This window comes from Phragmites australis, chromosome 17 (assembly GCF_958298935.1).
Source record: "Phragmites australis chromosome 17, lpPhrAust1.1, whole genome shotgun sequence".
In the NCBI taxonomy this organism is placed as follows: domain Eukaryota; kingdom Viridiplantae; phylum Streptophyta; class Magnoliopsida; order Poales; family Poaceae; genus Phragmites; species Phragmites australis.
In genome coordinates this window covers 4,624,555-4,635,699 of record NC_084937.1, presented here as the reverse complement: position 1 = coordinate 4,635,699, position 11,145 = coordinate 4,624,555, and the positions used below count along the sequence as shown (strand labels likewise).

The 11,145-nt window shown below is 44.1% G+C and overlaps 1 pseudogene; it reads left to right on the top strand.

The window, feature by feature from the left end:
* Window positions 1–3,774: 3,774 nt before the first annotated feature.
* On the top strand, window positions 3,775–8,981 carry LOC133897856 (protein PSK SIMULATOR 1-like; annotated as a pseudogene).
* Window positions 8,982–11,145: the final 2,164 nt, after the last annotated feature.

Sequence of the window (11,145 nt, the reverse complement as noted above, 5' to 3'; positions counted from 1 at the left end):
GACCCGTGATGCCCTAGCTCAGGAGGGGGCTTAGATGTCTGCTACCTGGGGATAGCTTGCCATGACCCTGGATATATTTCAGGATGCGCTCATTGGAGTTGGGATTCAGGTGGAGCCTATGGGAGATGCCACCCAGGCCACCAAGCTTGTCAAAGCCTACAGGGGGCTCCAAGTGAAGGTGTCCAAGCATGTCTCGAGCCAGGCCTGGTAGGGAGCAGAAGTGGCAGTCGCTCAGGTGCTGGCTATACTGAAGATGCACTACCGGGACATTAACACCGACGTCCTCCAGGAAAATTTCCTGGGGGAGATGAAGGAGGAGTTGACGCAAAAGGTGGAGGAGATGCTTGGGCCAGCCAAGGGATACATTGACTTGATGGACTTTGGGTTCGAGCCATCATATTGATACTTTTATTCCTGTTGTCTATAATAAAGACTCGGTAGTTTGTTAGACTTTAAGAATTATATCTTAGATGCTTTGATTTTGATGCGGGTGCTTGGTGATGGATGCGTTTGACAACATATCATGGTAAACTTAATCGCTTCTTCCTTCGATTAGTTCAACACGCGTTAGTTGTAGTTGGAGGGCTTATTATGGTCAGCCTTAGGTTCGCTTGAGTGGAAGACATTATAGCCCCCGGGCACTCATACAATACGATAAGGAACCTTTTCATAGCCCCGAATTCATGACATAATGATCCATCCCTTCTCATTGGAACTTGCTTTCAGAATGTACACAATATGCCATTTTCTGTTTGCAGTACTAAGTACATGATAAGCCCTCGACTGTCTGCTCAGGAAGGATTCCCGGGTTGGCATTAAATGAATAACGTAACAAAGGGAAGATAACTCATATTACTTTTCAGTCGTGAAAAAGCTTTTCACAACCCCGGGTGCGGGCATGAGGTGAGGTACTCGGGTGGCGACTTACTCCATTGTCGGGCATTGGAATGCATGAGCTTATTGATGTTGCATGAACTATTGTAATCGTAATATCATAAATCTAAATGACACATACTAGATTAAGCTGATATGTAGGGACCCTACCACTTTGGGGATAGCGCAATGCTATTACGTTGGCTCCAAAATACTCGTGGAATAGGATCCCTCGATTTATCGAGTTTGCTACTCGAGGCGCTGTGGTTACGGTCATGATGAAGGCTTCCTATTTACCTTAATCCTTGAGCTCTTGGGTTCCTTGTTGGGTCAGTGTTGAGATGCCATATAGAGACTCTACTTGTCGTAGCGAAGACCCGCCTTAGGGCAACCCTGGATGAAGATGACTCCCTCAGGTCTTAAGATCTTCACGCACAGGTAGGTATAGTGCGCGACAGCCACGAACGTGGCTAGAGTTGGTTGTCCTAAGATGGCGTTATACGCCGTTTCAAATTCAACCATGTCAAATAGGATCTTCTTTGTTTGGAAGTTGTCCTGCTTCTCGAAGGTAACGATGAGCGATATCTGGCCGATAGGTGTGACTAAGGATCCAAGTACTATACCGTGGAAGGCTTGTGTAACTGACTTGATGGTAGATTAGGAGATCTGCATTGCTTTGAGTTTGCCTTTCAGAAGGATGTTCAGGAAACTTCCTCCATTGATAAGCACTCGGGAGATCTTACAGTTGTTGATTGTAGGCTTGACCACTATAGGGAAGCAACCTGGCCATACGAAGTTCTCTGGGAAGTCTTCTTAGCTGAAGGAGATCTTGACATTCAACCATTTGATGGCCTGATGACCCTTGGGATATCAGCTAAGACTTCTCAGGCCCTCTTATTGTACTATTGCTTGGACTCGTAGGACATGGAGCCACCAAACATGTGGTCAATGGTTCTCTCTTTTGGCTAGTAGGACATCGTGTCCGAGTTGTCCTCCCTGCTGCTGGAGCTGGAGTCCCTACTCTAGGTTGTGACCTGGGACTTCTTCCCCTTGGTCATGACCTTGTCGATCTTGACATCGACCAGTTTCTACTAGAGGCGGCATTGGTGGAGGCTACGATTGTCAGTTTGGTGGAGGTTGTACCAAGGCTTGCAATCAAGTTCACCTGTGCCTGGTGTGTAGTTCTTACTCTAGGATGAGTTAGAATGCTTGTCAGGATGGGTGTTAGGCATATATGCAAAAACTTCATCAGTTTTGGTTTTCTTTCCCTTACCTCTCTTGGTGTCCTTCTTGGTCCTGCTCTTTGCCACATCGTTGTCAAGCTCGGGTTGAGAGCATTTGATGTCCTGGTCCCTCTCCTTGATGAATAGGAGTGCCTCTTCAACCTTGGCTACCTAGTCAACAATCTTCATTAGTTCCTTGGCCGTATCAAGCTCTTTTCTGGCGATGTCCTCCGCACATCGTCGGCTCCTAACCCCTCGAGTGAACGCTTGGATGACATCGTAGTCATTTACTTGAGGATGGTGTTCCAGGTGTTGCTGAAATGACGCACGAACTTGCACAAGGTTTCCTTCTCCGTCTTCTAAAAATGAAAGAGATCATTTTTGGTGCCAGGGAGGATGTACGTACCCTAGAAGTTGACTTGGAATAAATCGCAAAGCTGCTCCTATAAGTAGATTGTTCCTGGCGATAGATTGGTCAGTCAGGTCCTAGCTGCCCCTTCAAAGGTTATGTGGAGCTAATTTCCATTACCTCTGGGCACTCTCGTTCGGAGACGTCCACCATCGCACTAACACTGGTCCTGTCCCTCGCCTCTGCGAGCCCCTCGCCTCTACGAGCCTGCTCTTCCTCCTGCTCCGCCTCTCGCCCTCCTCCCCGTCCTCAAACCCGCATCCACACCACCACCTCTGCCTCCACTTTGGCACTCGTGATCAGATCCCGTTCGACCCTGGTATCACAGACCTCAAACGCCGCCTTGAGGACCACGAGTGGGAGCACCTCGCCGTCATAGGGCTGCACGTGCCGGGCATGGAGGTGGGGCCTGCCACTGATGACCTCACCGACATGTGGTTCAACATGACGTGATGTGTGGAGGCCAGGGTTTACTTTATCGATCGAAAACCGGCGGTAAACCCGGTTTACCAGTGGGTACCGGTAAAAAAACAAACCGGTCAAATTTTTTTGAATTAATTTGAGTTTTAAAATGTATATAATATTGAATTTATAGAATATTACAAAAATTAACATCTAACATATTGGTAGAGTGCATCACTTGTTTCTACAAGGTCCTTGGTTCGAATCCCTCCCTTCTCTTTCGATTTTCTTTTTTAAAATCCTGAGGTTGTAAATCTAAATTTCGAATTTGAAATCATCTCTCATAAACGTCTTTACATTCTAAAAAGATTGGACCACAGTAAAAAACCACTTATCAGTAATATTTGAATTTTATTTATTTAAATTTTGTTTAAATTTATTTTAATTTATCCCATAAAACTTTGATAAATCTAATACCTTCGAGAAATTGAATTTATCGGAGACATCCCGTAAATTTTATTTATTGGTAAGATTTCGCTGGTGGAGGCTCTGTCTGTTCCCAAGATAGACGTTGAGGGCCGTCACGGGCGCCGAGCTGGCCACCTAGAACCTCGCGTCCGTGCGGTGGGAGGTGCTACACCGCACCGCCCGGGAGCTCCAGCAGCACGACCGCGATACATGGGATTTCCCATTCCCATTGTTCAATATTTGCCTTCCAAACCGGCGGATCCCCTCATGCGGCCTTATCCTCCTCCTCCTCGCTCCCTCCCTCCCTCCTCGGCCCATCTCCCTGAGTTCGGGGCGTTGATCCTATGCAGCGGTTGTGCAGCGGCGAGGCCTCGTCAGGGTAGGAAGCCGTATCCGGTGATGTTCCCGTGCTGCCCCCTGGTGCCACCGCGCCTTCTCACCGTCATCACGTGGCCGGTCTCCGCGCGGCCACTGCCGTCGTTGCGGCGGCCGCCTTGGTCGCTGCGCGTGGTGCGATGCATGGCGAATGAGCAGCGGGTGCGGACGGTGGCGAAGCAGATCCAGCGGGAGCTTGCCGACTTGCTAACCCGCGACCCCATCCTGCAGCGCGCCATGCTCTTCCTTGCTCCTCGTTGTTTCGGATGACTGATTGGCTGCTGAACCCGTCTGGGGCGGATCCAACAAACTGCCAAGTTACCTTCTCCAAGAGGCTGATGAGGAGCTAGCCATTCTTTGCGATGCGCAAATTGGAGTTATTATATTCTCTGGCAGTGGCAAGATGTATGAGTACTCCAGCCCCCCATGGAGGTGTGCAAAACATTCATTTCCATTTCATTAATGTCTATCCTTTTGTTTTGATCATTGTTTGTTCATTTTCGTTTTGAGGGGAATTAGAACTTTCAGATATGGTGTAGTTATCATTATGTTGTTTTGTCTTTTCTTGTCATATTTCGAAGATGCAGATCTTGTGGTAGAAATTTCTTAAGCTTGTTTTAGTGTCTTGCAATTTTACAAATTGCATATACATTGTTTTCAATTTTTTGTTGGACGTGTTTCTTATGATGTACAAGATTCATCTTATTCTGCAGTAAGATTTTAGTAATGACACCACAATTTTGTGAGCAGTTGAACTGATTTGTATGGATTTCTGCCTACTATAATAACTTAGCATACAGCATGCAACCTTTTAACTAAGTATAGACCATTTGAAGTCTGCAAAGAGAAAGTGACGATGATCAACTAAGTGGCATTAGACTGGTATCATGTTCTGATTATTTAGTTTCAGTAAAGGCATCCTAATCGAGTGCCATTGGGACTTCTACCTCCAGTTAAACGTTCTTATATCATACATTATTGTGTCTTTTTTTGGTTGCAGAATAGCAAACATCTTCGATCGATACGTGAAAGCCCCTAGCACCCGTTTTGGGGAGATGGACATCCAGCAGTTATGCCGATTCTTTTAAACCAAGATACTATTTCTTTTTTCCATTGATGCAACCTAACAATCTTCCTTTTTCCATAAAGAAAATCATCCATGAGATGACAAGGATGAAGGATGAGAGGAAAAGGCTTAGGATCCATGAGACGATTTCACTGAATTTGCAAGATTGAGTTCTCGCAGTACAAAGTTTGCCTCCGGAAGGTAACAACTAGCAAGTCAACAATGTTGATGCAATAGTTGCAGGTTCTTTTATGCTACAAAACTCGATGAAACTAGCTCCTCGGTGCTAATGCTAACACCGTTGTTTCTTGCAGCAAGAGCTTCTTGACCAGCAGCTCCGTGATATACGCCACAGGGTACGCGCAATTCCATGTTCTTCAATCTGTTTGTACACATCCTTTCAATAGAACTGAACTGTGACAGAATTTTCTTTGTTCCAAATTCCAACAGGAAATGCACATTTCGGAGGAGCAAAGCGACTCTGTGCCTCATGGTAAGTAAGACTGACATATCAACCTTCTCCTCAAGTGAATATTTGTTCCAGTTTATCTTCTGCTTCTTCTGAACTTGGTTGTGTCCATGAAAAACAACCCAGCGAGCTGAGGCAGCAGACCCAGGCGGCTGAGATGTTTCATATTATATCTGTGCCAGATTTTTGTCCGAACGCAGGTGAATGACTTGGCATATGTATCATGATTTTAGCTTAGCCGTATTACAGAAATGTATGACGTACTGAAATCCTTGACCTTTCTTAGCATGTCCCAAGACTGTGATTGGTTCTTGGGACAGCCAGCATGGCTGGATTTGGCAAAGCAGTGGAGATTTTAGACACATTAGGCTGCTTAATGATAACCCTGAGCCCAGATGGTGGCTTTATTTCTAGGGCCAAGACCAAAGGGTGCAAGATATCAATTCTTGCTTTTGAGGTTGCCAACACAATGTTGTATTATGTGTGAGAATATGAGCATATAAATACATATCTCAGAATAATAAAACCAGCAAGAACCATATAACAAAAACATGATCATAATTGAGAAGGCTGCCGAAAACAATAGCAGAAATTATGATACAAGTAAGTAAGACAGTACTGATCAGTTTGATACAGATGAAATGGCTCTCAGATCATTTACAACAGTTGGCCCCAAATCTAAGAAGATTTGCCCCCAAACTGTTCAGCTAAGTATATCACTAATTGAATCAGAATATGAGATAACACCTAGTAAAGATCTTGGTATTCAATGCTCTAGAGGCTACAAATACCTGAACAGAGCTACCAAAAACAGAAATCTCATTGAAAATGAACTCAGTTCAACTAGATTTCTCTGAACAGAGGCCATCATAGCATCTAAATCTCTGACAAGCCTGAGAAACAAACAGACTAAGGTATCTGTAAGTACTGAGTTCAACCATCAAACAACATGTCCAGGTATTTGTTAGCTATCGACAGTGATGTATGAAAGGATTCAGTCTCAACAAAAGTTTACTGAAATCCACTCAACAGAGATCAGATCATAGCACTGTCTATAATTCTACTCAGAGCACCAAGATCAATCCTATTGTACTCATAATTCTAAATCAATTTCAACATAATAGATCATCACAGAGCATGTATATCAGGGATCCATACAGTCAAAATAGAAGGAGAAGTGTCAGCTCACAGTGCAAGTCGATGAAGACGACTGAAGATCGAGGTAAGGCACGGCTCAAATGCCGCTGACCCAGAAATCCAACCACCTGCCTTCTGCGCCGGTGTGAGGGAAGTCGGAGATACAAGACCTCAACCGCACGGCCACTGCAGTGCGGGCGAACCTCGACAGTGCAGCACCAAAGCGCCAACCAAATTTTCCTCAGGACCGAGCACCGGCTTACAAGAACGAGTTGAACTCGAACTCGATCTCGCCAATGCACCAGAGAGGAAAACACAGGGGAGACAAGAAAGGAGATCAAAACTCTTCTGAAAATCATGTGAGGGAGAGGAGAGGAAATATATAAGCCAGTTCGGCCCCAAGGCAAGCACTCGGCCGAAGCCATACCTCCGAATCTCCCGCAGCCTCCTGCTAACCGACGGCATCCACCACCGACCAACTCGGCAACAGCCGCCCGAATCCTATCCGCCCACGAGGAGCGAAGGATCCGGCCTCCGTCGTTTAGCCGCCGCCAGAAGCCAGGAGGAGAAGGAAAGACCAGCACCGGATGGTCCGTCCGCAACCCTAGCAGCCGGCTTATATTCAGCCGTGTCATGGGCCTGGGCCGAAACCAAAGAGCCAGCCCGGTCCAGCAGTTCCACACCGGCCCACACATTAAAATTTCCAGAAAATACACAACACACAATACTTGAAGGTGCCAGTATTATGCAATCTCTCTCTGAAGACATTGTCACATACTTCAAACAAGAGGTGCTTCCTTCTGAAGGTTTACAGAGTTTGGTTTCCAACGACATGAGTAAGTTGATGCGAATTGCAGCTAATGACAAGGTATATTGGATGATTGGCGTCAATTACCACGGTGACTTTCTGATCACCTTTGACCAATAACTTTCATGTGAAATCTGGCTGATATTTTTATGGAAGAGCTGAAAATTTTTGCCCAAAAGATTGTCAAGTTTGGCAACCATTGTAAAGATCCCCAGTGGCATAACCTGGACCACTATTTTGTCAAGTAAGCATTTTCATGATGTGACATTCAACAACGAATTATACAAATATACTTGAGTTTTTTTAATTTATTTTGTTACTTTGGTGTCTAGATTATAATCAGAAAGTGCATCCCAGAAGCATGCGAAAGAAATAGCAATAGCAGAGATGCAAAAGTTGATGACTCTTGTTCAACGTACAACTGTGAGCACTATCTTCTCTAAATATATCTTGAGGGACGAATTCCTATCTTCTTGTTTTACTTAATTGTTGCTTTCTTTTTCCAGAATTTGTACCACGAGATGCATGCCTTAAATAGATTTGAGCCAGAATATCTCTCTAAGCTGAAAGGAAAGGATAATACAGATAGATTTGAAAAAGGTATGATGCCTATCTATAACAATATATTTCTTTTCTAGAAAAATGCCGATCCTTTGTGCCACTTATTCTGTGTCTATTACCTAAACAAAATGAGATTGTGGACTGTATCCATTAGCTGAACAGAAAGGTATTGTGGAAGCTAAAGCAAAGAAAAATTCTCTTATCCTTAATCTTTCTCTAAATCCAAATCCATCTCATTATGGCAATGTAGTTGTAGTTCTTTGAACTTTTGACACTATAACCAGATTACTTTGCAGGAGACAGTATTCAAATTGTGAGACTGGAGTTGAAGACCCAAAGGAGTCATGTGAAGAGCTTGAAGAAAAGATCTCTCTGGTCCAAGACGTTGGAAGAAGTCAGTAGCTTTTGCAGTAGAATTCGCTTTGTATGCTATGTCAGCCTTATAAAATGCCCATTTTATCTTTTGAAAGGTGATAATGCCTATCTATACCTTTATAAAATACACGAGTTATGATAGAATTAGACGATCTATACTCTATATCCATAGTTAAAGATTCCCGATGAACCCCTACCATCACTTTCTTTCCCGCTGTTACGGTGATTTGGAAACCGCATTACCGCTCCTTACGCTAAACCCACTGCCTCCCCGTCCCTAAATCCGCTGCTGCACTGATCCCTCCGCCTCTGCTCAAGCGACCACAACCGCGACTGCAGTGTCGAAGCCCACAACCAACGCTTCTCATCGGCATCTGCTCTCCTTCGCGCTCTCTCCACGTGCCACGGCGAGCGCTCCTCCACCACTGCTGTCCACGGACTCCAATGACGAGGGCCCCATGTGTGGCCTCTTTGTGTTCTCCTGTGACCCCGAGCAATCGCCACGGTTTCTGGTGGCGCAATCACAACTCCGCCCAGGAGCCTCCCTGACTCCAAGCTTGCCGATGCGCCCAACCTTGCCTACTCCCTGAGGAGTCCTGCGAAGGCTTCTACCGTGGAGAGCTCGCCAACAAGGGCCTCCTGCCGAACCTCATCGTCTAGAACCCCGTCTCCCACGGTTGAGCACACGCTGGTATCCACCTACCCATCTATCCATTTTGAGTGGTCAAGTGAGAGTGTTTTGTGTTGCATATGTATCTGGGTTAATTTGTGTCACATTTCGAATGTTTGAAATTTTGGTACATGAGCTTGAAGTGAGATTTTTTAATAATTGCATTCCATTCCGGGTTTAAGCATTACTGCAGTAATTTTGCCTTTGTCGTGACTCAATGCCTGCAATGCTTTGGCCCAAATCATTTTTCTATCTTGATTTGGCATGAAAGCCATGATGGGTGGAAGGCTTCGTGTTGCCGTAGAGCTTGAGCCAGGGAATTCAGTGGCACGCAAATCGTTCCTCAATTTCAAAAGTTTTCTTAAAACTGCACCTTGCTTGCACAGATGCTTTTCCGTTTGGATGCTATTCTCTTGCGGATAGGGCCCAGGCTAACTCTAGCGGCACCTCCCTCACAGCACCTCCTTGCCATCTGCACGTGTGTATTTAATTGTTATAATTTCAATTGGTAGCTTATTAAGTTTCTCCAATGTTTGAGTGACAATACTAATGGATGGAATATTAACTTTGAGCTTTTATGATGCGTGAACGCCTGTCTACACATTTAGGATATTACAAATGTATTGTCGCAGCGTTCTAATTTGACAAGTGATACAATGAGGAGAAAAGTGGCCAAAATTGTATCTGTTATGGCCTTTTGTATACCTTGGGCAAGTGATAAAAAACTGCTACCGCTTAAAATGGCAAGTGATAAAAACTATAAATAACAGTAGGTTCCCAATTGAACCAAGTAATTTTGATAATTCTATAAGAATTTTGAACCAAGTTGGAAGAACAAACAACTTCTAATATGTCTGCATTAGGAAGCATAGCTCAGTCATAGCCTGCAAAGGTGATTGATAGTATCTGGAATGTCAATTGATCTGGTCCCAGCATCGGTCCCTTTAAGGTCCTAACTGTTACTGTTCCCTTAGATCTGTTCATCCAATTGTCTAGCAGCATGTGCTCCTCAGTGCTGAAATTTCAGTTTTTTCCATGTCAAAGTGGGGGCATAGAATCGGAGTAACTGTGGTGTGCACTATACAATTGGGACTAAATTGGTTGCCCTTTTCTATCATTATTTCCCCCCAATTCAGATGATGCACTGCATGAAAAAAACTAAAAATTGAGGGTCATAATCATAAGGGGTAACAGGTACCACACTCGTCACCCTGAATATATAAGGATAACTAGTCATAAGTGATGGGTAAGGATCCGTCACCAATATAGTCATTAGTGACAGGTTAAAACTTCACCCATCACTTATTAAGATCATAAGTGATGGGTAATAACTATGACCCGTTATTTATTATAAGTCATAAGTGATGGGTTACAGATGTGACCCATTACTTGTAACTGAAGAATGTTTTTCACGTTTTTTGACATGATAAAAAAAATTCACCCGAGCCATCCTCACTCAGGGCTATCACTATTCACCACGTGTCATAGACGATTTTTTGCACTGTTTTTATACTTTGCGTTTCGCTGGAATCGAATCCACGACTTAGCCTCGTGCGCGTAGCACCCTTACCACCTCACCCTCGCGTGCGTCACTGTTACGACCCGTCATCAATGACTGATTTTCATCTTGACAAATAAAATAGATGACCCATAGTGTGTTCGGAAAATGGGCATAACTTTTGCATACGTACTCCGATTTTGATGTTTTTTGCTCTATGAACATCTATAGAAAAAGTTACATTTGTTTCTCCCCGACTTTGTCAGGTTCGATAAATTTTTTAGGCAAAAAACGGCCTGGAAGATTGAATTCTCACCTCTAAAAGTTTCTGCACCGTTTTCGGAACACACGTTTGTGTCCATTGCCACCACTCCTTACATTAAACTTGAGCAAAAATGTACTGTAGTTCTTATTCTAATGCTGCTGAAGTGAGAAAAATAAAATAAAAACAACATTTTTTTTGCAACATCATTAGTGAGGGTCATCAACTACACCACTACTCCGTGGTTATCAACTGTGCCAAGATACGGTTGACTTTGCCAAGAAGGCTTTCCCTGCAAGCAAATCGAGAACACAAGCAAAAACATGTAGATACAATCTGAATTTTGCTAATTACCAATAAAGTGCTCGAGTTGGGGTTCAACAAACCGATAAACAACAAAACTGTATAAAATAGAATAATCTAAGCTAAACCTAAGCCTAAACTACGACTACTGTGTATATATAGGAGTGACATGAGGAGGTCAACCTAGGGTTGTTCAGCCATAGAGGCATACACAACCTGTACTTCGACCCCGACACAATTACAATA